This window comes from Arachis ipaensis, chromosome B6 (assembly GCF_059453495.1).
Source record: "Arachis ipaensis isolate K30076 ecotype BB chromosome B6, ASM5945349v1, whole genome shotgun sequence".
In the NCBI taxonomy this organism is placed as follows: domain Eukaryota; kingdom Viridiplantae; phylum Streptophyta; class Magnoliopsida; order Fabales; family Fabaceae; genus Arachis; species Arachis ipaensis.
The window spans coordinates 119042177-119066384 of NC_142441.1; the positions used below are offsets into that span (position 1 = coordinate 119042177).

Consider the following 24208-nt stretch of genomic DNA (forward strand, 5'->3'; position numbering starts at 1 on the left):
CCATGAAGAATTATAGGTGTTTCCATAGGATTCTCCCATGTAATTCACCTCTTCCATTGCAGGGTTCTCAGGGTCATAAGCTTCTTCTTCAGAGGAAGCTTCTTTAGTACTGCCTGTTGCTGCTTGCATTCCAGACAGACTCTGAGAAATCATATTGACTTGTTGAGTCAATATTTTGTTCTGAGCCAGTATGGCATTCAGAGTATCAATCTCAAGAACTCATTTCTTCTGATTTGTCCCATTATTCACAAAATTCCTTTCAGAAGTGTACATGAATTGGTTATTTGCAACCATTTCAATGATTTCCTGAGCTTCTGCAGGCGTCTTCTTCAGATGAAGAGATCCTCCAGCAGAGCTATACAATGACATCTTGGATAGTTCAGACAGACCATCATAGAATATACCTATAATGCTCCATTCTGAAAGCATGTCAGAAGGACACCTTCTGATCAATTGCTTGTATCTTTCCCAAGCTTCATAGAGGGATTCACCTTCCTTCTGTCTGAAGGTTTGGACTTTCACTCTAAGCTTGCTCAATTTTTGAGGTGGAAAGAACTTTGCCAAGAAGGCATTGACTAGCTTTTCCCAAGAGTTCAGGCTTTCCTTAGGTTGTGAATCCAACCATGTTCTAGCTCTGTCTCTTACAGCAAAAGCAAAAAGCATAAGCCTGTAGACCTCAGGATCAACCCCATTGGTCTTGACAGTGTCACAGATTTGCAAGAATTCAGCTAAGAACTGATGAGGATCTTCTAATGGAAGTCCATGAAACTTGCAATTCTGTTGCATTAGAGAAACTAATTGAGGCTTAAGCTCAAAGTTGTTTGCTCCAATGGCAGGGATTGAGATGCTTCTCCCATAGAAGTCGGGAGTAGGTGTAGTAAAGTCACCAAGCACCTTCCTTGCATTTTTGGCATTGTTGTTTTCGGCTACCATTGCTTCTTCTTCTTTGAAAAGCTCTGTTAGGCCCTCTACAGAGAGTTGTGCTTTAGCTTCTCTTAGCTTTCTCTTCAAGGTCCTTTCAGGTTTAGGATCAGCTTTAACAAGGATGCCTTTGTCTTTTCTCCTGCTCATATGAAAGAGAAGAGAACAAGAAAGAATGGAATCCTCTATGTTACAGTATAGAGATTCCTTGAGGTGTCAGAGGAACAGAAGAATAGAAGGAGAAGGTAGAAAGAGAAGAATTCGAACTTATCAAGAGGGATAGAGTTCGAATTGTTGATAGTGGAGGAGTGTTAGTCCTTAAATAGAAGGATGTGGGAAGAGGGGAAGAATTTTCGAAATTAAAGTAAAAGATTTTGAAATAATTAAAAGAAATTTTGAAAATTTGGTAAAGGTTTTTCGAAAATTAAGGTTGGGAAAGAAATTAAGTGATTTTTGAAAAAGATTTTGAAATTAGAAATAAAAAAGATATGATTGAAACATAATTTTGAAAAAAGATGTGATTGAAAAGATATGATTGAGAAGATATGATTGAAAATCAAATTAAAAAGAGAAAGTTTTAAAATTAAAGTTGATTACTTGACTAACAAGAAATTAGAAGATATGATTCTAGAATTAAAATTTTTGATCCTTTCTTAATAGGCAAGTAACAACTAGAAAATTTTGAATTAAATTATTAATTGTAGCAAGGATTTTTGAAAATAGTAATAAATAAAAAAATTGAAAAGAAATTGATTTTGAAAAGATATGATTGAAAGGATATGATTTGAAAAAGATTTGATTTTGAAAAATTATGAAAAATTGAAAAAAAATTGAATTAAAAACAAAATCTTCCCTCTTATGTCATCCTGGCGTTAAACGCCCAGAATGACATCCATTCTGGTGTTTAACGCCCAAAATCTCTACCTTTTTGGGCGTTTAAACGCCAGTTTTCCTTCTTCACTGGGCGTTTTGAACGCCCAGCTTTTTCTGTGTAATTCCTCTACTAAATGTTCTGAATCTTCAATTCTCTGTGTTATTGACTTGAAAAGACACAATTTAAAAATTTTTGAATTTTTTAAATGATGAGAAACAATAATAAAAAGAATGTAACTAAGATCAAATAAATAATGCATGCAAGACACCAAACTTAGAAGTTTGTATACTAAGGACTATAGCAATTTGAAAATGCATATAAGAAACAACAAAAGACACAAAATAAGAGAAATTAAAGATCAAAGCACTGAAATCATCAAGAACAACTCGAAGATCAATGAAGAACATAATGCATGAAATTTTCGAAAATTAGAAGAATAAAGACATACAATTGACACCAAACTTAAAATTAGAAACTAGACTCAAACAAGAAACATAAAATATTTTTGATTTTTATGATTTTATAAATTTTTTTGTGATTTTCGAAACTTATATAGAAAAGAAAATAAAGAGAATCAAAACTTTTAATAAGAATTCCAGGAATCATGCAATGTTAGTCTAAAGCTTCAGTCTAAAAAGATTAGACATGGTTAGCCAAGCTTCAGTAGGACTTTATATTCAGCAGCTAAATTGATGAGAATCAATAAGCTTTTGTGATGATAAGAACATCACCTTGAAACTCTAGAATTCATTCTTAAAAATTCTGAAAAATAAAAAGAAAAGTACCTAATCTAAGCAACAAGATGAACCGTCAGTTGTCCAAACTCGAACAATCCCCGACAACGGCACCAAAAACTTGGTGCACGAAATTGTGATCATCAACAATGGCGCCAAAGACTTGGAGCTCTCAAACGTGAATCACACTTTGTCACAATTCCGCACAACTAACCAGCAAGTGCACTGGGTCGTCCAAGTAATACCTTACGTGAGTAAGGGTCGATCCCACGGAGACTGTCGGCTTGAAGCAAGCTATGGTCATCTTGTAAATCTCAGTCAGGCGGACTCAAATGGTTATGAAGGATTGATAATTAAAAGATGAATAAAACATAAAATAAGATAAAGATAGAGATACTTATGTAATTCATTGGTAGGAATTTCAGATAAGCGTATGAAGATGCTTTGTTCCTCTTGAACCTCTGCTTTCCTATTGCCTTCTTCCAATCATTCATACTCCTTTCCATGGCAAGCTTTATGTTGGGCATCACCGTTGTCAATGGCTACTTCCCGTTCTCTCAGTGAAAATGTTCTACGCACGCTGTCACCGCACGGCTAATCATCTATCGGTTCTCGATCATGTTAGAATAGGATCCATTGATCCTTTTGCGTCTGTCACACGCCCAACAATCGCGAGTTTGAAGCTCGTCATAGTCATCCCTTCCCAGATCCTACTCAGAATACCACAGACAAGGTTTAGACGTTCCGGATCTCAGGAATGGCCGCCAATAATTCTATCCTATACCAGGAAGGTTCTAATCTTAGATTAGAAACCCAAGAGATACACATTCAAGCTTGTTTGCATGTAGAACGGAAGTGGTTGTCAGTCACGCATTCATAGGTGAGAATGGTGATGAGTGTCACATAATCATCACATTCATCATGTTCTTGGGTGCGAATGAATATCTTGGAGAAGAAATAGACTTGAGTTGAATAGAAAAACAATAGTACTTTGCATTAATTCATGAAGAACAGTAGAGCTCCACACCTTAATCTATGGTGTATAGAAACTCCACCGTTGAAAATACATAAGAACAAAAGGTCTAGGCATGGCTGAATGGCCAGCCTCCCAAATAGGGTTCAATCATCAAAACATGATTCCAAGATGATCAAAAGATTAAAATACAATAGCAAAAGGTCCTATTTATAGAAAACTAGTAGCCTAGGGTTACAGAAATAGGTAATTAATGCAGAAATCTTTTTCTGGGCCTCCTTGGTGTGTGCTTGGGCTGAGCATTAAAGTTTTCACATGTAGAGACTTTTCTTGGAGTTAAACGCCAGCTTTTGTGCCAGTTTGGGCGTTTAACTCCAGCTTTTGTGCCAGTTCTGGCGTTAAACGCCATAATTCTTGAGCTGACTTAGAACGCCTGTTTGGGCTATCAAATCTTGCGCAAAGTATGAACTATTATATATTTCTAGAAAGCCCAAGATGTCTACTTTCCAACGCAATTGAGAGCGCGCCAATTGGGCTTCTGTAGCTCTAGAAAATCCACTTCGAGTACAGGGAGGTCAGAATCCAACAGCATTTGCAGTCCTTTTTCAGCCTCTGAATCAGATTTTTGCTCAGGTCCCTCAATTTCAGCCAGAAAATACCTGAAATCACAAAAAAACACACAAACTCATAGTAAAGTCCAGAAATGTGATTTTTAAATAAAAACTAATAAAAACATAATAAAAACTAACTAAAATATACTAAAAACATACTAAAAATAATGCCAAAAAGCGTATAAATTATCCGCTCATCAGTTGTCCGAGATTACTATCTCGGGGATCCCGAACCGGGTTATTATGTGTCTCCAAAAAAACTTTCGGCATTGGGTTCCAGTGATAGAGGCCAAGGGTTCGGCCTCGATCCATTTGGTGTAGTAGTCGATGGCGACGATGAGGTATCAGAGTTGTCCAGCTGCCGTGGGAAAAGGGCCAACGAGGTCGACACCCCATGTTCCGGATGGCCGGTCTGCCGTTATGACGTTGATCTGGTGTGGGGCGGCTTGGTGGAAGTCAGCATGTATTTGGCAGTTGCTGCAATTTTTTACTAGCTGCATGGAGTCCCTAATAACCGAGGGCCAGAAGTATCCAGCCCGGGTGACTTTCTGGGCCAAGGTTTTGCCTCCGACGTGATGGCCGCAGCAGCCTTCATGGATTTCGCGGAGTATGTACTCCATGTCCCCAGGCTCGACGCACTTGAGTAAGGGTTGCGAGAATCCTCATTTGTACAGTTGTCCCGTCACGACGGTGTAGTTAGCGGCTTCCCTTTTTATCCAATTTGCTTATTTCGGGTCCTCGGGTAGTACTCCATTGAGGAGGTATTGTAGGATGGGGGAGGTCCATGATTCTTGGTTGGAAATCAGTAGGCCGTTGCCGGCCGCAGTTGATACAGACGGCGTTCTGACGACTTCTTGAATTAGCGACCGGTTTTCTTGTCCTGACTTGGTGCTTGCCAGTTTCGAGAGTAGGTCTGCCCTTGCATTTCGTTTCCTAGGGACGTGTTGTATGGTTATACGATCGAATTCTTCCTTTATCTTGTTTACTTTGGTGAGGTATTATTGGAGTAGGGGGTCTCGTGTTTGGTAGTCTCCGTTGACTTGGGAGTTGACTACCTGTGAGTCGCTGCATACCTCCAAGATTTTTGCGCCGACCTCCTTGGCTAATGTCAAGCCGGCCAAGAGAGCTTCATACTTTGCTTGGTCGTTAAAGACTGGGAACTCGTACCAAACGGATTGTTCGATTACAATCCCATTTTGGCTTTCGAGTATCACCCCGGCTCCCCCAGAAGTGGTGTTGGATGAGCCGTCTACGTGTAGCTTCCAATTTTCGGTGGCGGGGTTTCCTGGAGTCATCTCGGCGATGAAGTCTGCCAGGGCCTGTGCTTTGATTGCGGTCTGGGGTTCGGACTTTATTTGGAACTAGGATAGTTCTATGGACCATGCTAGCATTCTCCCCGCCAGGTCGGGCTTATGTAAGACTTGCCTGACCGCTTGGTCGGTTCAGACCGTAATGGGATGAGACTAGAAGTATTGGCGAAGATGTCGGGAGGCTGTAAGGAGTGTGAAGGTGAGTTTCTCGAGGCGGGAGTAGCGTGACTCCATGTCTTAGAGGACTTTGCTTATGAAGTAGATAGGTCGCTGGGCCTTATTCTTGTCTTCTCGGACAAGTGCCGCTGCAAGTGCTTCTTCTGTTATGGATAGGTATAGGTAAAGGACCTCTCCCGTTTGGGGTTTAGCAAGAATGGGGGGTTCTGCTAGTACTTTCTTGAAGTGTTGGAATGCCCCTTCACATTCTGTATCCCACTTGAAGGGAGTTCCTTTCTTCATAAGTTTTAAAAAGGGGATCGCCTTCTAGGCCGATGCGCCGAGGAAATGGGACAGGGAGGCTAGTCGGCCGATCAGTTTCTGGATGTCTTTGAGATTTTTTGGACTTGCCATTTCGAGGATGGCTCGACACTTCTCGGGATTTACCTCTACCCCGCGTTGTGTGATCATGAACCCTAGGAATTTTCCTGCTTCCATTCCGAAGGCGCATTTTGTCGGGTTGAGACGCATTCGGTGCCTCCTCAAGGTGTTCATAACGAGCTCAACGTCGCCGATGAGTTGCTCGCTGGATTCAGTCTTAGCGAGCATGTCATCTATGTAGACTTCAAGCTTGGTCCCGGATAGGCCTTGGAATATCTTGTTGACGAGCCTTCGGTAAGTGGCTCCGGCGTTTTTCAGGCCGAAGGGCATGACTGTGTAGTAGTATGTGCCGTCGAGGGTGATGAAGGCCGTTTTATCCTCGTCGGGTCGGTGCATGGGTATCTGGTTGTACCCGGAGTATATGTCCATGAAGCTGAGATATTGGTGACTAGATGCAGCGTCTACCAGTCCATCGATATTTGGTAGGGGAAGGTGTCTTTTGGATAGGCTTTGTTTAATTCCGTGTAGTCGACGCACATCTGCCACTTCCCATTAGCTTTTTTGACTAGCAAGACGTTAGCTAGCCAGGTCGCATAGGGTAGTTCCCTGATAAAGCCCGCTTCGAGGAGGGCTTTAACCTATTTCTTTACCTCGGCTGCTCGGTCGGGGGACATTTTTCGTCTCCTCTATGTCACAGGCTTGGCCTTGGGATCCACGGCTAGTCGGTGGGACATTAGGTCGGGATCTATTCCTGGCATATCAGCGGGAGTGAATGTGAACAAGTCTCTGCTCTGTCTTAGGAGGCGCGAGAGATCTTCTTTAAGGTCATATGGGAGGGATGGAAGAAAAATCGTCGGTAAAGAATTTCACAAAAGTAATCGCGTTGCAAGCATAGATATAAACCGACAATTAAACCTCAATCAAATTTAATTTGTTTGTCACTTAAGCAAACCCAATAAAAATCAACCGAAGTATTTAAATCTCGGGTCGTCTCTCAAGGAATTGCAGGGAGGTGTATTTATAATTGGTTATGAGATTGTATCTTTTTTTGAGTTTTGAAATGAGGAACAAGAAAGTAGAATAACAAGGAAATAAAATAATAATTAAGAAAGGTCTTAGCAAGGATTGATAATTAGAATTCCCATCCCCATTATCATAGTCACATGTGATGGTAATTGCCTTTTACTATCACTTAGTTAACCTCTAACAGGTGAGGGTAAGTCAAGTGAGAAAATCAACTTGAATTCACAAGTCCTAATCAAATACTAGAGTTAGTGAAGCTCAAGCCAACTAGCTAGTTTCAATAACCAACCAACAAGAGACTTTGACAATTCAAGAGTCTCCAATTTACTCAATCTAAGCTAAGAACATAAAAAGCTAATTTAAAATCCAACCAAGTATTTTATCAAACACTTGGTGGGTACAAAATAAAAGCATAGAAAATTAACAAGGAATAATAAAATCTAAAACCAAAAATTGCAAAATCAATGATAACAAATAACAAAAGAATCAATAAACATGAAATACCTCAAATTGCATTAAAAAGGGAAATAAAATCTAACATGAGAATTCATAACCTAAATTGACAACATAAAGTAATCAACAAGGGAAATAAATAAACTAGAATGCTAGAACAATTAAAAGTAGAAGAGAACTAAGTAGAAATAAGATAGAATTCAAAAATTGAAAAGGAATAAAACTAAGAACCCTAAAACCTAGAGAGAGGAGAGGCTAGAGAGCCTCTCTCTCTCCAAAAAACTACATCTAAAACCTAATATTATATGAATGAATGTTCTCCTATCCAGCTCCACTCTACAGCCTCTAATCAGTATTTTTGGGCTTAAAACTGGGCCAAAAATAGCCCAGAAATCGCCCCCAATGTTTTCTGATACGTGCAGCATGTGGCTCTGTCACGCGTACGCGTCGCTGAACTTTTGTGAGGTCATGCGTACACGTCATCCACGTGTACGTGTCACCTAACTTCATGGAAACTATGGAAAATTGCACATCACTTTGAAGCCCCAGATGTTAGCTTTCCAACGCAACTAGAACCGCCTCATTCGGACCTCTGTAGCTCAAGTTATGATCGATTTAGTACGAAGAGATCAGGCTTGACAGTTTAGCGATTCTTTCAATTTCTTGTATTCCTTCCACTTTTGCATGCTTCCTTTCCATCCTCTAAGCCATTTCTGACCTATAAACCCTGAAAAAACTTAACAAACATATCACGGCATCGAATGGCAATAAGAGAGGATTAAAATTAGCAAGTTTAAGGCCAAAGAAGCATGTTTTCAATCATAGCATAAAATTAGGAAGGAAAATATAAAACATGCGAATTAAATGAATAAGTGTGAGAATAATGGATAAAATCTACTAAATTTAGCACAAGATAAACCCTAAAAATGGGGTTTATCAATCTCCCCACACTTAAACATTAGCACGTCCTCATGCTAAGTTCAAGAGAAACTATAAAGGAGTGAAGAGGAATGGTAAAACTCATGAAATGCAACCTATCTATATGAATGCAACTAAATACAAAATTCTCTTTCCTACTTGCTTTAAAAGTAAATAAATTCTCCAAGAATAAATATAAACTAGATCCCACTAATTCAAATCTCAAAATAAAGTACAAGTAGACTTGCAGAAGAAAATAGCTCATGAAAGCCGGGAACAAAGAATCGAGCATCGAACCCTCACCGGAAGTGTATACACTCTAATCACTCAGGTGTTTAAGGTTCGATTCTCTCAATTCTCTACTAATCTTGCTTTCTGAGGCTTGCTCTTCTTCTACCAATCAAAAAATAGTTTGATGCACAAATACACATATCAAGAGGTCTTTTAAGGGTTGTAATGGGATTAGGACCAAGGTAGGATTGTATCTGGCTAAGTGGACTAAAATCTGAATCCTTGATTAACCTAAACTTCCAACCTAACTTAAGTCAATCCATGTAATCAACATACAAAATCTAACTACCCATTACCTATGTTTTGTCACATATTCATGCATTCCAATTTAAGCACAACTCATATGCATTGCTATCACCATTTGTTTTGGGGCATTTTGTCCCCTTTTTATTGATTGCTCTCTTTTTTTTCTTTTCTTCTTCTCTTTTTTTTCTTTTTATTATTTTTTTTCTTTTGTTTTTCTCAATACATATGATTAAGATATTGAATGCATCAACATGTCCTCAACACTTTTTTTACATTTTCATAAAAATATGCAACACCCAATTCTCAAACCAAATATTTTCAAATCCAATTTCTCCACACTTAATTCATGAGTCTCTCACTAGTCTAAGCTAACCCAGGATTCAAATTAAGGACATTATTGGTTTTCTCTTAGAGTTAGTGATGAGCTAAAGTAAAGAACAAATGGGGTTAAAAGGCTCAACATTGGTTTACAAAGGATAATGAAAATGTTAAGGCCATATGGGTTTGTAAGCTCAGTGAAACAAGGCCTCAATCATATAAGTGCATGCATATATCAAACAATGGAAATATAGAATTGAGCAAGACAAAGATCACAATTTTAGAGAGAATAACACACACCAAAAATAAAATATTGATTGAAAAAATACAACCAATCAAATAGGCTCAAAATCTCACAAGGCTGTGTGTTCGAGCTCTAAACCATGTTCCAAAATAAAATTCTTCAAACAAGTTTAACAAAAATTTTAATTCAAATTAGTGAAATGATATGAAATAGTTTCTTGGGAAAGACTCATCACTTCAACTAAGTAGTACATACATGTAAACATCAATCTAACAAACATGCAGTCAATCATGCAAATGCAACTATGAACTAACAAGGAAAATTAAGACATTGGTGTTGAGAAGAAAATAACTAACCCATGGAAGTCGGTATTGACCTCCCTACACTTAAAGATTACACCGTCCTCGGTGCATGCAAAGAAGTTCAAGTGGATGGGTGGCTACAACTGATGCTTTTCTCCAAAGATTATGCAGATGGACTTGTCTGTCGTCCCATTGAGAAGCTTTTCCTTTCCCCTCTCGGTGGCCATCCTGAAAGAAGAGGAAAAGGAAGAAAAGTAACCCAAAAACAAAGATAGGAAAACAAATAAAATATGGGTAGGTTAATGCCAAATAATGAGGGTCTTAATTACATGGTAGCTACAACATACAAGTGAGAAAACAGTAGAAGCAAATGGCATAACAATAGTGCAAAAATTGAAACAATGAGGGAGAGAGTGTGGGTAATGCAAGATAGTATAAGTGCATATCAATGCAAATATAATACAAGTGTCATAAAAATTAGCATTGACTTATAATTAATAATACCCAACAATTTAAAATAAGCCACGAAGCACCAAAATAATGCAAGAAAAGATGCAACAGTTGAATAAGAACATTTAACACCAACGGAAAAATAATAAATTTAGAAAAAAAATAAAAACATGCACAAAATTAAAATGCAGTGAATGAAAGTATGCAAATAAATTAAGTAAAATAGAATGAAAGAATAAGGATGAGAAGTTAAAGAAATGAAGAAGAAGAAAGTAAGAAAAGAGGAAGAAAGAAGGAGAACAGAGAGAAGAAAGGAGAAGGGAATGAAAAATAGGGTGCGACGCTTGCGCAAGCATCACGCGTACGCGTGAAAACTGAAGTAGCCATGCGACGCGTAAGCGTCGCCCACGCCTACGCGTGGGTGGCCAAAAATGAACACTGACGCGTGAGCGTCGGTCACACGTACGTATGACTACTCGCGTGATTCCAGCACAGTGGCAACCCAAATCTCTGTTCAATTCACTCTTAACGCCGATTTTCATGCCCACGCGTACGCGTCGCCGACGCTTACGTGTGGATTGAAAAATTTGCAGGGGCACGCATACGCATGGGGTGGCTGTGCCCCCAGCACCCCTCCCGCGCGTCTCCATTGCAACTCTCGATTCATTTTATTAGTATTACACACTGACACATGAAGCGTGCGCGTCATCGACGCTTACGCGTCGATGACGCGCACGCTTCATGTGTCAGTGTGTAATTATATATATATTTTAAATTAACAAGCTACCAAAATAAATCCAAATATTATTAAACCAGTAAAACCACCAACATAAACCAAATAATTCTAACTAAAAAAAATTGCAACTTATTATCAACATAAATAAAAGATAAAATAGGAAGAGTTTACCATGGTGGGGTGTCTCCCACCTAGCACTTTTAGTTAAAGTCCTTAAGTTGGACATTTGGTAAGCTCCTTGTCATGGTGGCTTGTGCTTGAACTCATCTTGAAACTTCCACCAACGCTTGGACTTCCAATAAGCTTCAACACTCCCAAGTGAATTCACCAAGCCTTGATGAAGTTCTTCACAAGTTTTGAGCTCCCAAAATTGATTCTCTTGTATGCCGGGATCCCAAATCTTATTTCTACACCCGTCTTTAAGTGGATCATCATCGCTCCAACCGGGTGGCAAGCAATCCGAATTCTCAATGCAATACCAAGCTTTTCTCTTAAATCCAACCAAATGTTAACTAGCTCCACCCTTGCATCTAGCTCTTGAAGTATCAACCTTGATGAGCCTTGATTTGCAACTCCAACGACTAAACATCCTTCTCTTATGCTGAATGCCACAAAGCCTCCTAAGTTGGCCATCTGTTTCAAGAATACCATATTCAAGTGGGACAGTAAATAGAATAGAGATAAGTCTTACCCACTCAAATGAAGGAGTAGTTGGCAACCTAGGTAGAGAAGTCTCCAACGTACTTGACAAAGCGTACTCAACTCCCGTCCAACCTTTGCAAAGGACTTCTGCTTCCATATCATTCTCAAACTCACTTAGAGAAGGGTCTTCATCTTTAAAGAGTTCAATTGCAGATGTAGATTTATCACTAGGAAGACTTGATTCATGATCATCACCACCAAGGAAACTTGCTTCTTGATCTATCCCATCCAATTCTTCATAGGGAATATGCCACGGAAGTTGTGCACTAGCCTCTTTGACATTAATTTCAAGCTTCTTGGAGGAATACTCTACAACTCTAGATTCCACTGGAGGTTCGACGTCTCCTAAGTCTTCAACCACTTCGTCCTCTTTGACTATTGTGGCTTCCTCCAACTGTTCGAATACAAAATTGCATTCCTCACTGTCCACTGGAGTTTCTAGTGTCTCATTCATGCTACGCTCTTCTATTGATTCTCCACATGTAGTCATGGGAGTGCTTTGAGTGTTGACGTGTAGAGAGGCTAAATTACCTACTACTTCAGTCAAGGTAGCTATGAACTCTTGTGTCGTCCTTTGCATCTCTCTTTGCTCTTGAATAAGAACACTTAGAGTGTCATCCATTGAAGATTGGGGTGGATAGAAGGGTTTATTGCTTGGAAGGAAAGGTTCATGATATGAGAGTGGTTCATCATAATAAGGATGTGGCAGTTCAACACTCTCCATCTTTTCCACTTGTTGAACAACACACTTCAATCCTTGGTTCTCACATGGTTCGAACTTTTGACAGATGGTTGCTTGAAGTTGATCCATTGCTCCCTTGAGACAATTCTTTGACTCTTGTTCAGCTTGGCTAACATAATTAAGATCATATGGCTCTTGGATTGATGGATATGGACATGGTGTATATGGAGGTGGTGGTTCTTGGGAGTAATTGTGTTGGAATTGGGGTGGCTCTATGTATGGTTCATATGGCTCATAAGGTGGTTGGTATGGTGGATAAGGATTAGGATCATATGAGGGTGTTTGGTAGTAGGGGGCTTGTGAGTATGGTGGTTCAAAGCAATGTTGAGGAGGGGTTCATAGGCATATGGTGGGGCTGGGGCTTGTTGGTAACTATAAGAGGGTCCACCATATCCATTGGATTGATATGCACCTTAGAATGGTTCTTGCTCATAGTAAGTGGGTGGAGGTTGTTGCCAAGAGGGTTGATCAAATCCTTGTGGCTCCTCCCATCTTTGATGCAAGCTTTCATTGTAATTTTCTCTTCCTACAACATGATTGTAACCAAACTCATAGCCAAAGGGGTGAGAATTCATAGTATCAAAAGAAAGTAAAAACAAAAACTAATAAGAAAATAATGAGAATAAACTCCTAAAACTAGAAACAACTAACAAAGAAACGAAAAAGCAAAATTATTCACAATATTCACAATAACCAATAATAAGGCACACGTTTGCAATTCCTCGACAACGGCGCCAAAAATTGATGGGGAAAAAATCGTCGGTAAAGAATTTCACAAAAGTAATCGCGTTGCAAGTGGTGCACGGAATTGTGATCACACTTTTCACAACTCCGGTACAACTAACCAGCAAGTGCACTGGGTCGTCCAAGTAATAAAACATTACGCGAGTAAGGGTCGATCCCACGGAGATTGCCGGCTTGAAGCAAGCTATGGTCATCCTGTAAATCTTAGTCAGGCAGATTCAATTGATTTTGAGTTTTGATAATTGAAAGATAAATAAAACATAAATTAAAATAAAGATACTTATGTAATTCATTGGTGGGAATTTCAGATAAGCGTTTGGAGATGCTTTGTTGCTTTTGAACCTCTGCTTTCCTATTGTCTTCATCCAATCATGCGTGCTCCCTTCCATGGCAAGTTTTATGCTGGTGTATCACCGTTATCAATGGCTACCATCCGTCATCTCAGTGAAAATGGTCCAGGTACGGTTTTTGTATGGCTAATCAATTGTCGGATCTCTCGTCTCGGATGAAAAATACTAGGCACAGCTACTGCACGGCTAATCATCTGTCGGTTCTCACTTGTGTCAGAATAGGATCTCTCTATCCTTTTGCACACTATCACTGCACCCAACATTTGGGAGTTTGAAGCTTGTCACAGTCATCCCGTCCCAGATCCTACTCGGAATACCATAGACAAGGTTTAGACTTTCCAGATCTAGGAATGCTGCCAATTGGTTCTAGCCTCTACCACGAAAGTTCTAATCTCACGGATTCGAATGCTCTATTGTCAGGAGAGGCAAGTCAAATCCGTGGATCAGAGACCCAAGAGACTATACTTTGGCTGTCGTCCAATGACTACGATGAACATCATGTAGACCGCTTGTGGTTGTCAGGCACGCGGATCTTGGCTAAGCGAGTAACGAAGATAGTGGGTGATTGTCATGGGTCACCCCTTCATTTTGACTTAACTGAATTAAGTACAAGAGTATATCTTGGAGAAGAAGTAAGCGTGAATTAAAAGAGAAACAATAGTACTTGCATTAATTCATGAAGAACAGCAGAGCTCCGCACCTTAATCTATGAGGTGTAGAAACTCCACCGTTGGAAAATACATAAGAGAAAAAGGTCTAGGCATGGCCGAATGGCCAGCCTCCCAAACGTGAACAATGGCATAAGCTGATTAGATGATATGATCCGAATACAATAGGAAAGACTAGTATTTATACTAAACTAGTTACTAAGGATTACAGAAATTGAGTAACTAAGTGCAGATAGTGCAGAAATCAACTTCCGGGGCCCACTTGGTGTGTGCTTGGGCTGAGCATTGAGCTTTGCACGTGCATAGGCCTTTTCTAGAGTTAAATGCCAGCTTGGATGCCAGTTTGGGCATTTAACTCCAGTTTTGGTGCTAGTTCCAGCGTTTTACGCCAGAAAAGAGTCTTTGGCTAGCGTTTAGCCGCCAGTTTGGGCCATCAAATCTCGGGCAAAGTATGGACAATTATACATTTCTGGAAAGCCCAAGATGTCTACTTTCCAACACAATTAAGGGCGCGCCAATTGGGCTTTCGTAGCTCCAAAAAATCCACTTCGAGTGCAGGAGGGTTAGAATCCAACAGCATCTGCAATCCTTTCTCAGCCTCTGAATCAGACCTTTGCTCAGATCCCTCAATTTCAGCTAGAAAATACCTGAAATTACAGAAAAATACACAAACTCATAGTAAAGTCCAGAAATGTGATTTTTGCATAAAGACTAATATAAATATAATAAAAAGTAACGAAAACATGCTAAAAATTACCTAAAAACAATGCCAAAAAGTGTATAAATTATCCGCTCATCACAACACCAAACTTAAATTGTTGCTTGTCCCCAAGCAACTAAAAACAAAATAAGATAAAAATAAGAGAAAATACAATAAATTTCAAAAATTTCAATGAAGATTAGTTTTAATTAGATGAGCGGGACTAGTAGCTTTTTGCCTCTGAATAGTTTTGGCATCTCTCTATCCATTGGAGTTCAGAATTGTTGGCCTCTTTAGGAACTCAGAAATACAGATAATGTTATTGATTTTCCTAGTTAAGTTCTTTTTTATTATTGAACACAGCTACTTTATGAGTCTTGGCCGTGACCCTAAGCATTTTGTTTTCCAGTATTACCACCGGATACATAAATGCCACGGACACATAACTGGGTGAACCTTTTCAGATTGTGACTCAGCTTTGCTAGAGTCCCCAGTTAGAGGTGCCCAGAGTTCTTAAGCATACTCTTTTGTTTGGGATCACGACTTTTACCACTCGGTCTCAAGCTTTTCACTTGGACCTTCATGACACTAGCACATGGTTAGGGACAACTTGATTTAGCTGCTTAGGCCAGGCTTTTATTCCTTTTGGGCCCTCCTATCCACTGATGCTCAAAGCCTTGGATCCTCTTTACCCTTGCCTTTTAGTTTAAAAAGTTACTGGCTTTTTGCTCTTGCCTTTTAGTTTAAAGAGCTATTGACTTTTCCTGCTTGCTTTTTCTTTTTCTTTCTTTTTTTCTTTATTTTTCGTAATTTTTTTCGCAAGCTTTTGCTTTTCACTGCTTTTTCTTGCTTCAAGAATCAGTTTTATGATTTTTCAAATCACCAATAACATGTATCCTTTTTCATTATTCTTTCAAGAGTTAAATTTTCTTAATTCCAATTTCAAACATGCACTGTTTAAGCATACATTCAGAAAGCAAGAAGTATTGCCACCACATCAAAATAGTTAAACTAATTTCAAGATAAATTTCAAAATTCATGTACTTCTTTTTCTTTTTCAGAAAACATTTTTCATTTAAGAAAGGTGAAAAATTCATGGAACATTCATAGCTTTAAGACATAGACACTAAACACTAATGATCATGTAATGAAGACACAAACATAGACAAAACATAAAGCATAGAAACAAAAAACAGAAAAATAAGAACAAGGAAATGAAAGAACGGGTCCACCTTAGTGACGGTGGCTAGTTCTTCCTCTTGAAGATCCTATGGAGTGCTTGAGCTTCTCAATATCTCTTCCTTGCCTTTGTTGCTCTTCCCTCATGGCTCTTTGGTCCTCTCTGATTTCATGGAGGATGATGGAGTACTTTTGGTGTTCCACTCTTAGTTGCTCCATGTTGGAACTCAATTCTCCTAAAGAGGTGTTAAGTTTCTCCCAATAGTTGTGTGGAGGGAAATGCATCCCTTGAGGCATCTCAAGGATTTCTTGATGAGGGACTTCCTCATGCTCTTGTTGAGGTCCATAAGTGGGCTCTCTTGTTTGCTCCATCCTTTTTCTAGTGATGGGCTTTTGAGATAAATCTCTCCATCTTCTATGACTCGGAGGTGGAAGCAATTGCCTTCCCTTTCTTCTTTCTAGAGGTTTCTCTGGCCCTAGGTGCCATTAATGGTTATGGAAAAATAAAAAGCAGAGCTTTTTCTCACACCAAACTTAAAAGGTTTGCTCGTCCTCGAGCAAAAGAAGAATGAAAGGATTAAAGGAAGAAGAGATGGAGGTGATTGGTGGAGGTTATTTTGGGGAAGAGTATTATGGAAAGGTGTGAAAAGGAGAGTGAATTGGGATAGGTGGGGATCCTGTGAGGGTCACAGATCCTGAGGTGTCAAGAAATTCTGGTCCCTGCATATTTCTGGCGTTTAAACACCCTCTGTATGCCATTTCTGGCGTTTAACGCCAGCTCTGCTGCCTTTCCTGGCATTAAACGCCAGGCTGATGCCCTTTTCTGGCGTTTAACGCCAGCCAGATACCCTTTTCTGGCGTTAAACGCCAGTCTGTCTGCCAATTCTGGCGTTTAACACCCAGAATGCTGCCAGACTGGGCATTAAACGCCCATTCTGCTATCCTTACTGGCGTTTAAACGCCAGTAAGCCTCTCCTCCAGGGTGTGCTATTTTTGATGCTGTTTTTGATTCTGCTTTAATTCTGCAGCTGTTTTTATGACTCCACATGATCATCAACCTAAAGAAAATATAACATGGAAATGAAAAACAAATGAAAAAGTAATTAACATAGATAACTAAGATTGGGTTGCCTCCCAATAAGCACTTCTTTAATGTTAATAGCTTGACAGTGAGCTCTTATAGAGCTTCACAGATACTCAGAGCATGATTGTGGCCTCCCAACACCAAACTTAGAGTTTGAATGTGGGGGCTCTGCTTGAATCTGTATGGAGAGAATTGGATGAAGCTTTTCATGCTTCTTCTCCATATTTACAGAAGAAGATCCTTGAGCCTTAAACACAAGGTAGTCCTCATTCAATTGAAGGACTAACTCTCCTCTGTCCACATCAATCACAGCCCTTGCTGTGGCTAGGAAAGGTCTTCCAAAGATGATGGATTCATCCTCATCCTTCCCAGTGTCTAGGATTATGAAGTCAGCAGGGATGTAAAGGCCTTCAACCTTCACTAAGACATCCTCTACAAGTCTATAAGCCTGTTTCATTGATTTGTCTGCCATCTCTAGTGAGATTTTTGCAGCTTGTACCTCTAAGATCCCTAGTTTCTCCATTACAGAGAGTGTCATGAGGTTTATACCTGACCCCAGGTCACACAGAGCCTTCTCAAAGGTTATGGTGCCTATGGTGCAAGGAATTAAGAACCTTCCGGGATCCGGTTTCTTTTGAGGTAATTTCTGCTGAACCAAGGTATTCAGTTCCTTAATGAGCAATGGAGGTCCATCCTCCCAATTCTCATTACCAAATAGCTTGGCCTTCAACTTCATGATTGCTCCAAGATACCGAGCAACTTGCTCTTCAACAAGATCTTCATCCTCATCAGAGGAAGAATCTTCATCAGAGCTCATGAACTGCAGCATTAAGTTCCATGGAATCTCTATGGTCTCTATATGAGCCTCAGATTCTTTTGGTTCCTCAATAGGGAACTCCTTATTGGTCAGTGGATGTTCAGCAAGGTCTTCCTCACTAGAAATCACTGCCTTTTTACTCTCTCCAGGTTCGGCCACTTTGGATATAGTTATGGCCTTGCACTCTCTTTTAGGATTCTCTTCTGTACTGCTTGGGAGAGTACTAAGAGGAGTTTCAGTAACTATTTTACTCACCTGACCCACTTGTGTCTCCAAATTTCACTACAAGAAAAATGGCCTATGGCCACGCTTTTTTTTTGCCACGCTTTAAAAGCGTGGCCAAAAGTGGTCAATGGCCACGCTTTTGTGAGGGTGGCGATTGAATAGAGATTTGGCCACGTTTTTTCTCGCCACGCTTCAAAAGCGTGGCGAAAAGGGTCCATGGCCACGCTTTTGTGAGAGTGGCAATTGATTAGAGATACGGCCACACTTTTTTTCTGCCAAGCTTCAAAAGCGTGGCGATAGAGAGAAACAGAAACGTTTTGAAAGCGTGGCAATAGGGTTTCATTTTGGTAGCATTTATAAAGCGTGGCCAAAAGTTTTTTTATAAAAAAAAAAAACCCCTAATTACCCACCCCCAACCCAATAACCCTCAAACTTGGCCATCCAAATGCTTCGATCCTGTTCCTGACTCTCTCACTCTCAACTCTTACCGTCACTCTCATCAATGCCAACCCAGGAAGAGCTCAGATCCCCGCCGTCACCGGCACCGCCCTCGCTGCGCCGTTAGCCTCCCCTCCGCCTCGTCTCCTCGTCGCCTCTGCCCTAGCATCCAACAGCGTCAGCGTCATTAGCCTCTTACCGTCTCCTCGTCGTTTACGCTATTAGCCTCTTACCGTCTCCTCCTCGGCCATCTGCTCGCCGGAGGGCAGCAACATCTTCCCGACAGTGCGACTCCTTCTGCGGCTCTAGGGCGGCATGGGAGGGTTCGGATCGCTGCTTCGAGGGCGGCGATGTAGGCCGAAAAAAAAAAGACGAACAATTTTGACGCTTGCAGGGACATGAGTGGGAGAAGGCTGAGGCACGTGAACGCAGAGAGAGGCTGGAGGAGTGGAAGGCGGCGGAGGAGGAGCGGCGGCTGGAGAAGGTTGTGGAGGAGTTTCTGAAGAAGCAGATGAAGAAAGGTAAGAAGGTTGCTGGCGATGGAGAAGCTCACAAGTATGTTGCCAAGTATAGGGAAGAGTCTGAGCGCTGTGTCGCCGAGGTTGCAGAGTCTGTGAAGGAGGCTTTGAAGTCTCTCAATGGTAAGAGAAAGGGTTCTGAAGCTGCACTGGAGAAAGCTGATTCCAAGAAGTTGAAGATATGGTAAATTCCTACTTTCTTCTTTGGATCTTTTTTGTCTACTTGTTTATGTGTAGAATGATTGCGTGATAACTATGCTTGGATGTTTGAATTTGGATTTGGTTTTGATTTTGTATTCTGGTGATTTGGAAAAGGAAATTATTTATTGATAATCTGATATTTATATTTATGATTTTTTGAATTTTCTAGAATGGGGAAGAGAAAATTGAATGAAAGTGATAGTGACTTAATTCATCAGCTCTAAATTCTTATTGATACTTTGATAATGTAGAAATTTTCATGGAACAGTTTGCTGTGTATAATTATATGCAGAGCTCATCCATAAAAATTTCAACCCGAACCAAACATACCCTGAGAATTAATTGGAAGTCAATCCTCGTTTGGTGAACTTACAGTCATGTTTCAGGTTGGAGCAATGAGCATCTCAGTATTGCGAAGTGTGTGGCAAATGTTCTGGCTATGCGAGAACTGGGATGGCGAAGTTAGTGTCTGCAATCAACTTGCTAATAGCCTTATGCAATTGGAAGACAGGTTTGATGATTTCATTCAAAAGTTGAAAGAAGCTAGTTGCAACTTGCTCTTAGTGTGATTGAAGCACCCACTGGCAATGAGGAAGATAATGACCTTGAATTTGAAAACTTGTCCTCGAATGGATCAGATATGGGTAAGTTTACATTCCCAGCTACTGAACTGGTTACATTTTGCTCAATGCAGTTGGTTCACATGATTTATTGTTACATCATCTATAGTTTTAAGAATCATTCTCTCTTTTATGAACTCATTTTCCAAAGTATTCTAAACTTTTCAGCTTCTATGGGTTAAAGAAAACTTGCAAGAGTCTTGGTCTTTGGTTAAGAATCACCTTCTTCCTCCTACTCCATATTAATCAACCACACGAGAATACTCCTTTTTCAGCAATATAATCATGATTCATGAGTGCATAAAAAATGATCATTTCTGTAATTGTAGTAAGTTGTAGATAAGCTCGAATAACCTGCAATATTAAAGTAATAATTAAAGTGTGTTCAGCACTGTTGAAACAATGTAAAATCATCTAGCTAGCCCATATATCCGTACGGATCATTAGATCTTATCTTATATTTAGGTTGTTCTTATCTTAATTCCGCCTAATTGAAAGGAAAAAAACAGTTGAGGAGAGAAAAATTTAAAGTATAATCATGTATAATTGAGTGGTTAGGTTCTGTTATTGTCAAAAGATTCTTTCCATTTATATGTTAAATTTTTTAAGACCAATGAAAATGTTGAGGCTTGACCTACACACATGTTTTTGGTCTCTAAATGCAAGTTCTAGGTTCTATCTACTCCAGTTTTCAGACATTGACATGTCTGTCTACTTATTGTATTGGATTAACATACATGTGATATCTGAAGTTTGACCCAGGCCAACTATATATATAATATAGTAGAATAAGAAAGAAGATCTATTTGCCAGGCTGGATTGTCTCCATAGAAGTGGAATTTCGTTAGAATCACTCACTGAACCACTATCTCTAATTCTGTGACCAATGCAAGTTTAACTGATTGCTTGCTTGCTCCTCTTGACATATATCATTAATTTTGATATCAGTCCTTTAATTTATCTTATGCATGGATCTAAACTTTGTTCTCACTTTTATCATCTCTACATGTATATATTCATTTCCTGTGATGCATGCAGAAGCAGCACTATACTCACCATACTCTCTTCTAAGGGTACCTAGCTTCATGGGGTTATTTTTTTATCGTTTTTTCTTCAACCTGCGATTATCCCTGGTAGGAGCAATATGGTCATGTTATTGTATAAATTGGTAGGGAAAAAAAGGAAGCATATGAATGGATTTATTACTATAGTTGAACATATTTGGATTTTTTTCTGTACCCAATTCTTATTCTAATGCCGGTACCTTTATCCAATATTTGTTTGGTGGATATATAGACTTTCATAAGAATAATTGAGTTGGTGAGATAGGTTGATTTTTAGCTATAATAGCTGAATGGCATCAATATCTTTAAACTTCATAGAATACTCTTGTAATAATCAATTTTTGTGTATTATTAAATATTAATTAGAAGCCATGTGATCTTGCACAGTTGCTATATCTAGACTAATTACAAAAGCATGGTGAGTTTCATGGGTCAGAAATGTAAATCCTAATGCCTAGTTGCCTACACATTAGTTGAATAGTAATCAACTAATCACTTAGTAAAGTGCTATTTAAACTTTAAAGCTGACAGAGTTAAAGGGTTACCTTTATGTGACATGATATCTAACTTTCATCACCTTGTTTTGGCAGAATTCGTTTTTACTGTTTTATTTTTGGCAGAATTTGTGTGTATATTGATTGTATAGAGTTAGTGAAGTTTGTGTTTTTGCACAATTTAGTGTAGTTAGTGTACTTATTGCTTGTAAATTGCAGTGGCATTATAACTTGTAGGCATTAATTAAAATTGAAGGGATGGGGGGCCATAAAGGTTGAAGTTAAAAGGAAAATAGAACTGGGTCCTAATGCATTTCCCCACCAGGTTCTTGGCCTCAGATCTTTTCTTGTTTCTTATTCTGTATTCAGTCCACCTTTCATGGTTGTTTGTTTGTTTGTTTATGCAGTTGTGCTGGACCTTAACTTGAGTTCTCAGCTTTTTTGATTGTAATCTTCACACAACAAACAAGGATTCAGTAATTGAGGAACCTGTTTCTAGCATGGGAGTTTGTCTGAGTGCCCAAGTTAAAGTTGAGAGCCCCTACAGCACTGGTATTCCTTCCTTAATTCTCTTCTTCTTTCCTATGACCCTTTTAAGTGGAAATGCCTTTTACAATAATTGAGTTTGGATATTTGTGCTTGCATGTATATCATCCAAGTTTGTCCCTTTATTCTCTTTCTAAGCTTTTGGGCAGAGCTTTGACAAAAAGGATCCAAACTGTATTGTGGAGATGCGTGGGAACACAAGAAAAGCGTGAATTTACAATTTCAAGAATTTTATTCTTTAATCTTTTTCTAAAGTTTTTTTACAAGATAACACATGTTTTGGTTTGCGACTTTGAGTAATAGGCTAAAAGAAAATAAAGCTAGTGTTGTCAAGAATGGAAAGTGAAGCTTCAAAATAATTTATCAATTTTGTATCTGTTTTTGCCATCTTTTGCAGGTAAAAAATTCACAAATGTTTCCGAAACAACTATGTATGATTTAAAGGAAGGAAGTTTAAGAGGGCTAGAGGAAGGAGGAACAGCAAAGGACTTAGGATTTAAGTTATATTGTTTCTGTATTTTTTTTCAGTTTTTAGTTTTGGAATTTGAACTCGAGATTTATTTTGTATTTGAGTATTAATTTTTTAATATATAAAACAATTATAGCAAAAATTTTGTATGTCACTAATTATTATTTGATTTGTCTTGTAATAAAAATTGCATACTATATTTATAAGTTTGGTAATAAAATAGAACTGAAAAATTTATATTTTGTATCGAATAGGTAAAAATCAGTAAAAGGATTTTTTTTTTAATTTTATAAGGCTATTGCCACGCTTTTAAAGCGTGGCCGTACCTCTGGATATGGCCACGTTTTAAAAGCGTGGCCATATCTCTTTATCGCCACGCTTTGAAAGCGTGGCCATATCTATCTCTATCGCCACGCTTTGAAAGCGTGGCCATATCTCTCTCTATCGCCACGCTTCAAAAGCGTGGCCATATCTCCCATATGGCCACGCTTTAAAAGCGTGGCCATATCTCTCACATACAGCACGCTTCAAAGGGTGACCATTTGTAAAAAGCGTGGCAAAAGAAAAAGCGTGGCGATAGGCCACCAAAAGCGTGGCGATAGAGCAACCGCCACCCTTTCATAGGTCACCCTTTCAAAAGCGTGGCAGTAGCTCAAAAAGCGTGGCGAAAAGCTATCGCCACGCTTTTTTCAGTTTTTCGCCACGCTTTAAAAGCGTGGCAATAGAGCTGTTTTCTTGTAGTGTTTCTGATGGAAGACCTTGTTTCAGTCATAAAACTGAGAGTGGTCATGGATAGATCAGAGACTATAGTTGCTAAGTCAGAGAGGCTCTGCCTAGAATTCTGTCTGTTGCTGAGACGATGATAGGAAAGGTTTGCTATTGCCAAACCGAATTCCCCCACCATTATTATTATTGAAGCTTTGATTAGGCTTCTGCTGATCCTTCCATGAGAAATTAGGATGATTCCTCTACGAAGGATTATAGGTGTTTCCATGAGATTCTCCCATGTAATTCACCTCTTCCATTGCAGGATTCTCAGGGTCATAAGCTTCTCCTTCAGAGGAGACTTCTTTAGTACTGCCGGATGCAGCTTGCATTCCAGTCAGATTCTAAAAAATCATATTGACTTGCTGAGTCAATATTTTATTTTGAGCCAATATAGCATTCAGAGTATCAATCTCAGGAACTCTTTTCTTCTGAGTCATCCCATTATTCACAGGATTTCTTTCAGAAGTATACATGAACTGGTTATTTGCAACCATTTCAATGAGTTCCTGGGCTTCTGCAGGTGTTTTCTTCAGATGAAGAGATCCACCAGCAGAGTGGTCCAATGACATCTTGGACAATTCAGACAGACCATCATAGAATATACCTAAGATGCTCCATTCTGAAAGCATATCATAATGACACCTTCTGATCAATTGCTTGTATCTTTCCCAAGCTTCATAGAGGGATTCACCTTCCTTCTGTTTGAAGGTTTGGACTTCCACTCTAAGCTTGCTCATCCTTTGAGGTGGAAAGAATTTGGCCAAGAAAGTATTGACCAATTTTTTCCAAGTGTTCAGGCTTTCTCTAGGTTGTGAGTCCAACCATATCCTAGCTCTGTCTCTTACAGCAAAGGGAAAAAGCATAAGTCTATATACCTCGGGATCAACCCATTGGTCTTAACAGTGTCACAGATTTGCAAGAATTCAGCTAAGAACTGA

The 24208-nt window shown here is 39.4% G+C and overlaps 2 non-coding genes and 1 pseudogene across 2 annotated transcripts; 2 read left to right on the forward strand and 1 right to left on the reverse strand.

The window, feature by feature from the left end:
* The first annotated feature begins 423 nt into the window (after positions 1-423).
* Positions 424-531, forward strand: LOC148562469 (small nucleolar RNA R71). The gene has a single exon (XR_015888041.1). It is a non-coding gene; the product is annotated as a small nucleolar RNA R71 (small nucleolar RNA).
* Positions 532-11182: 10651 nt separating this feature from the next.
* LOC148562470 (uncharacterized) lies at positions 11183-12454 on the reverse strand (annotated as a pseudogene).
* An 11439-nt stretch (positions 12455-23893) lies between these two features.
* On the forward strand, positions 23894-24001 carry LOC148562471 (small nucleolar RNA R71). Its single transcript, XR_015886884.1, has one exon. It is a non-coding gene; the product is annotated as a small nucleolar RNA R71 (small nucleolar RNA).
* Positions 24002-24208: the final 207 nt, after the last annotated feature.